Source organism: Argiope bruennichi, chromosome 9 (genome assembly GCF_947563725.1).
Source record: "Argiope bruennichi chromosome 9, qqArgBrue1.1, whole genome shotgun sequence".
NCBI lineage: Eukaryota > Metazoa > Arthropoda > Arachnida > Araneae > Araneidae > Argiope > Argiope bruennichi.
Window position 1 is genome coordinate 87,588,445 of NC_079159.1, and position 6,392 is coordinate 87,594,836.

General features: G+C 25.4%; 1 protein-coding gene across 1 annotated transcript in view; it reads right to left on the reverse strand.

The window, feature by feature from the left end:
- Nucleotides 1–5,862, reverse strand: part of LOC129984790 (uncharacterized) — a 200,254-nt gene extending 194,392 nt beyond the window's left edge. Inside the window, exon 1 of the mRNA XM_056094746.1 lies at nucleotides 5,549–5,862. The gene's annotated coding sequence lies outside the window, so the exon portion shown is untranslated. The remainder of the gene's footprint in view (nucleotides 1–5,548) is intronic.
- Nucleotides 5,863–6,392: the final 530 nt, after the last annotated feature.

Consider the following 6,392-nt stretch of genomic DNA (forward strand, 5'->3'; position numbering starts at 1 on the left):
ATTATTTTACTTATCAATGAAACAAGAGAGAACTATTCATCCTTAAATTCTCCAACCCCTTATATGAGTATCCCCCCCCTCCGCGGAAGTCAAGTAATGATTAAAACATTTTTTTAACCTTTTTATTTAAAAATTTATTTAATCTTCTAATTAGATGGCACATTTTATGTATGACGCTTATTCACATTCTAGTCTGCGTAAGAAAACTAGAAATATTTAAGTGAACCCCAAGAGATTTTTATCTTTTAACCCTTTAAAGGGCCATTTTTTTCTAGTCATATTATATTAAAATATTTTTAGGCTTGAAATTAGAATAAGAAAAGGGATTCATTTAGCTTATTAGATGAATTTAATTTGATTAATTAATAGATTTTGTTAATTAATAATTAAGTAACAAATCAAGACACATCATTTTGTGTGAGATAAAGAAATAAAGCATCTAAGTTTCTGTCTTTCTAAAATAATTTGTCAGAACTGATGCCAACCTACATAATTTCATACAAAGATTGATAAATTTGGCGGGAAGCATACTTTCCACAGCCCTAGAAAGGGTTAAATCAATATATTTAAACAGATGTAATGTATAATGAGAGTAATGGTTGTAAATGCGCGTTCTTTTTTTTTATGAATTTAAACTAGAATAAACGCTAATTTCCCGAAAAAAAATTCAAAAATATCTCTGAAAGTGTTAATTTTAAATATGATAAAAAGGTAAAACCCTCTCTGACGCTATTTTCCCCTAGCTACCCTAATAAGTATAAGAAACATTAAAGAAAAGAAAATTTAATTTAGAGAAAAATTAAAGTCAATTTTAATTAAAGTTAAATGAAGCTCTTATAGGAATTAGACTTTTATTTGAAATTTAAAAAATTAAAGAATTTTGTTCTTTTAATGGTTTTTAAGAAGAAAAAAAAAAGATTCATAGGGATTTTTCCCACTTTCCATTGATTCTTGTACAAGTCTTATATTTTCCAGTTACTTTTATATAAAGGATTTTTCCAGAGATTTTTTTATGTTAAAATAAAATTTTGTGCAACATGCAATTTTAAATACAGTTATAAATCTCTAATATAAATACAGTTATAAATCACAGTAAGCTTTTTTTTCTATGTATTTAGTCTGATACTAATTAATTTAGGAAATATAATTTCGAGAATTGTAGAAGTTCTGAATGAATTGATGAAAGAAAGTGAAAACGAACTTCTAGTTTGAAATAGCGTATCATGATAACGTTACTATGTTTTTCAAAAAATTCCTTATTTACTTTATAGTCTGTGTTGTCATTTTCTGAATTAGCATCAAAAATTCATATCAAAATACTACAAAATACGAGATATTTCTTTTAAATTTGAAACGAAATTATGCATAAAAAGCCTTGAAACTACAATATTTTTGTAATGTAAATTTGCTCATCCTTTTAATTATTGTTATATTTTGAAAGTCAACTTTATAGCGTATACCGAGTATTCAAACAGCGAGTGAATAATAAAAATCTATTGCAGTAGCCACTGCATAAAAAATTTTGAAAAAAATGTGTCAAAATTAAATAAAAAAATCTCACTGAAATTATATAGATTTCACTGAAAAAAAATTGTTTCCTTTTTTTTGTGTGTCATTCTCACAGTTTGTCAAGTTGAGAAAATGGTTTTTACATCCCGAGGATATTTAGAAAAAACTCTTTTGATTCATTTTTAGTTTATTAGTGAATTAAATAAGTTTTATATTATTTAAGTTTTATAAATTATTTAACTAAAACTATTAGTTAATTTTTAGTTAATTTCATTTTTAGTTCGTTTTAGTTAATTAAAAATTGGATTAATTATTTTTTTTAAAAAAAATTCGGTTTCAGCGAGTATCAATTAAACGAATAACTATCAGCTAAATTTGGTTTTACATTTATTTAAAAGTTTACCCTTTAAAGTTTTTGTAACAATTTTTACCTTAAGCATAATTTAATATACATATAGAATACTAGACATAATGAAATTATTTCAAAATTACATTTGTTTTTAGAAAAGCTCAAAAAAGAAAAGATATTGTTTAATTAAATTTGAGTTAAAAGGATAATATGCTATATGAAGTAAAATTAGAGAAAGAAAATTCTTCAAATGTTAACATTTTTTACTTAAATTTAGCTAATTTTTTAAACTTGTCTATATGATTTCTATATGATTATCTGCTTATATTTAATTAACCGTAATAACTTGGACATTTTGTTCAACATCACAAGAGAACCAATAATTTTTTCAAATCTCGATTAATTGTGGTACAAAATGACTATTCTAAAAATTCTGAAACCTAAGGTTTGGCGCTCATTAATTACAATTTTTTAAATTCTTCTTTAGAGTACTGAATATCTTAATTGTTATACCCAGATATTTGAATCCAAAAATATCAATTCAAATATATGAACAGATATTTGATAAAATAACAGATATCTGATGAAACATCTGTTATCGTAAAGTGATATATAAAGTAGGTATTTGATTTTTCGTAAAAAATGACTCCCACAAAAAGCGAAAAACATTTTATATCAAAGTTGGACACACAAAGAGATGGTAAAAAAATAAAAAAGTCATTTGGAACGTTTAGTGAGAGAAAAAAAACATGGTAAATAACTCGAAGGAGATTCAATTCTTTAGCGCAAAAATTGCAACATGAAAATATCATAGACTTTATTCAAAATTTTAAAATTGCTCTTAATTATTTATCCCCGATAACACATAACAAAATGGGCTTAATATTATCATTTATGAATATGAATACAGTAACTAAAACAATGAAAAGTGCTGTTGTAATACTTAAAATATTATCAGAAATTTCCTATCAGACAAATTATATGGAAGTGAAAGCTGATATAAGTGAAAATTTAATTTTTTGAATTTTAAATGATGTGAAAATAATTTATTTGTAATAATATGCTACGAAACTATTGAAGACGAATGTTAAAATTTTCACTAATATTTAATTAGAAATTAATTAAAATTTTGAAAAATCTCTTCTTAATGAGCATTTTCTACACACAGAAAAAATCATATTTACAAAGTACAAAGTTCAAATTATCAAATATTACAAAGTGCAAAGATCAGAGATCTGTCCTGTATAGCAATTCGTACATTTTTCCCATCATACAACCCGCATATCACAACTTACAAATATTATCTCAAGTTATAAACAACATTATGTTAATAGTTAGATATAATTTTTCAAACTTGCTCGCTTGATAAACCAATTCCAATGTATTTCTAAAGTTTCTTCTGTAATTTGATTATGAGTATTAACTAATTTCCAAAATCGGCACTTTCCAGGTATAGCACCCTATGATTATTGAAAACCTATCAACGGGTTTCCTTGTTATATTTCTGGCCCAGGGCTGGCATACTAAAGTGATCGAAACAGGCTATCAGCATTCTGATGATGTGTCAAAAATTAAATTTTATCAGAAGTCAAAAATATTAAGTGGATATTTTATGGATTTGATTTTATAGTTTAATCTTACAACATATATGTTGAAGATTCTAACAGTTTAACGAATCCAATAACTTTGGGATATTTTTTAAATTAGATTCACGCCCATTTGAAAGCAATATGAAAACTATAGTGGCGCCATTTAAAATTGAATTCAGATGAAACCAAAAATCTACATAATATCTCAGAGACTTATGAATTAATAAAATGGCAAAGTATAATAGAGCAGCCCTTTACAAAACAGCAAAATATTAGGATCTCTTATATTCTTAGCATCGCTTAATCTATTGAATAATGAATAAATCCCTATAAAAAAATAAATATCTTCTTTGTCCTTAAATTCCCCCTAACTTCAAAACATTTTATTCCACTTTCAAGATTTTCAAATTTCTAATAACTCGTTCAATAACTCATTGGAAAGAATAATAATTAATAGATGTTTTTATAAATTGAAATTTGTAAGATAAAACACTCTGATAAAATCATTTATATTATTTGGAATAAAAGTAAGTACTTTATATATTTAGATATTTTCCAATTTTTTTTGTATCTTAAAGATTATTAAAATGCCTAATGAATAAAACTAAACATTTCCAACACCATTTTGCTTGCGCATTTAATTCCCTGGACGACGAAACGGAGTTTTTAATTTAATAAATTATATAAATATGTTGACCCTCATAACCATGCAAGGCTATAATTTTTTTTTAATTTTAGCGATATTATTTAAAACGAAAATATTAGTTTCACTTAATTTTAGATGATAATTTTTCTAGTCTGATATATATAAGATAATAATTCTACTCTCAGACGATAACTTGATGTAAGACCGCTGAAACTGCTGAAGAGATTCCAACTCTGTGGGTATTGAAAAGAAATAATGCCGTACATCATTAATTATCGTTATTTAAAATTCTCTGAAGAATTATTAAAACTTTACCAACAATAAAAGAGATTTTTCTAAGAAAATATAAAAATTTAGAAAAAATCTGATGAATTATTAAATTTTTACAAACAACAAAAGTATTTATTTGAAAAAAAAAATTTCAAATTTAAATAAATGTGATAAAAATGATATACCTATAAGTATAATAAATATGATAAACCTATAAAAACCTAAAATAACTCAAAATTGTTCTTATATCATTAATAAAATTCATATATTCATAGGCTGCTAAGTCTTAAATGAATAAACTTTTCTTTTAAAATTTTGCGTTGAAATATCCTTAAAATGAAATGGAATGTTTAGTTTCTTCTACTTGTTTTAAATATAATATGCAAGTAGAAAAAATTAAATATTTTAAATTCTTATTATCTTTTCTCTTATATTTTAATAATTGAATTCCTCCTATTATATCCATTGATATTTTAATAATTAATATTTAATATTTCTTATAGTATAAGATAAATTATGTTAAAAAACCTAAATAAATAAAAGGCATCCTATCATTTGTTATATTTTGTAGAAATATAATGTTTTGGATAAATTTTCTATGTAGTTTTATTCACTTATTCATATAATGTTTTTATCGATCATAGATACTCATTGTGCTTTAAAAATTAAAGAAAAAAGTCAAAGATCTTTTAAAAGTATTGCGAATGACTTAAATGACTTTTGCGAATGACTTTTAAAATGAAGTTTGAAATTTATTTTATTTGAAAAATTAGAAATACTTTTTTACAATAAAATATGAATAAACTGGAGCATAATATGAGCACAAAAGTCTAAAATTTCCAACTTTCATTAAGAAATTTTGCTTTATAATTATCTTAAGAATCTTCTCTTGAGAAAGTTCTTACTATTAAATAAAAATTTTTGTTAGATATTTTCTATCCAAAATGTTTTGAACTTTTTATTTCTAATTTTTAACTTACATCTAAAATTTATTTTTATTCATATTTTTATTTCTTTAATATCAGAACGATTTTTTGAGCCAGAAATATTTTTGCTAAATGGCAAAAATAAAAAATAACTGAGAAATTTGTAACAAAAAATCTATCTAAAAGTCCTTTATCAAGCCTAAATAAAATCACAAAAATTCAACAAAATCGAATGAAAAAAAAATAGCAGCGTACATACCTGAAAATATAGGCCTTTCTCTTTTTCCGCACAAATCTTCTCTAAGAGAAAGGAAAATCAAAACATCACTCTGAAATATATCTAAAAAATATTCAAAAACCGGCCTCCCAGTCTATTGCAGCAAATCTTCTGACCACATGTCTCCAAAACATTCCACTTCTAATCAATACATGCAATCAAAAGAGACCAAAACCGAAAAATAAATAATTCGAACAAAACAACGAAAAATAAAAAAACGACGAGAGATCGTAGCACGAGTCGCACGTTTTCTCGCACTTGTTTCTCCGGAGTTCTCTGAAGTTGTTCTTCGTTTGGCAAAGAGTAACTAAACTGAACTGAAGGGGTGTTCCTCTCTCTTCCGGACTCGCAAAACTACATCGATTGGACAGAATTACGAGAAAGTACACCAGCGCCCCAGACACGGGCTCTCTATCTCTTTTCCCTCGCTCTCTTACTTTCTTTATCTCCATCTCAAAGATCTCTAAAGGTAGAAAAAGTTTCCATTCTTCAGAATTAGGAAGAATTTGATTTTGATCGAAACGCATTAAAGGGAAACGAAGAATTCCGTGAAATGGAAGAAAATGGAAATTGTTCGTAACTGTCTCCGAAAATGATGAGCCGCTTTGAATTGATTGAAAGCAGGATTTAAGCATACAGAAACTTTCTTTCTTTCTTTTCTTTCCCCCCTTCCGAGTTTTTCTTTACAAAAAAAGCAGATGAAACTTGTTTCAGAATGTTTATAATGTCCTTTTTTTATGAAATGTTACAAAAAATATTCAAATCGCTTCTGAATGGAAACTGTCTCTGAACTTATATGTCTCTTTGAATTGATTCAATGTAAAAT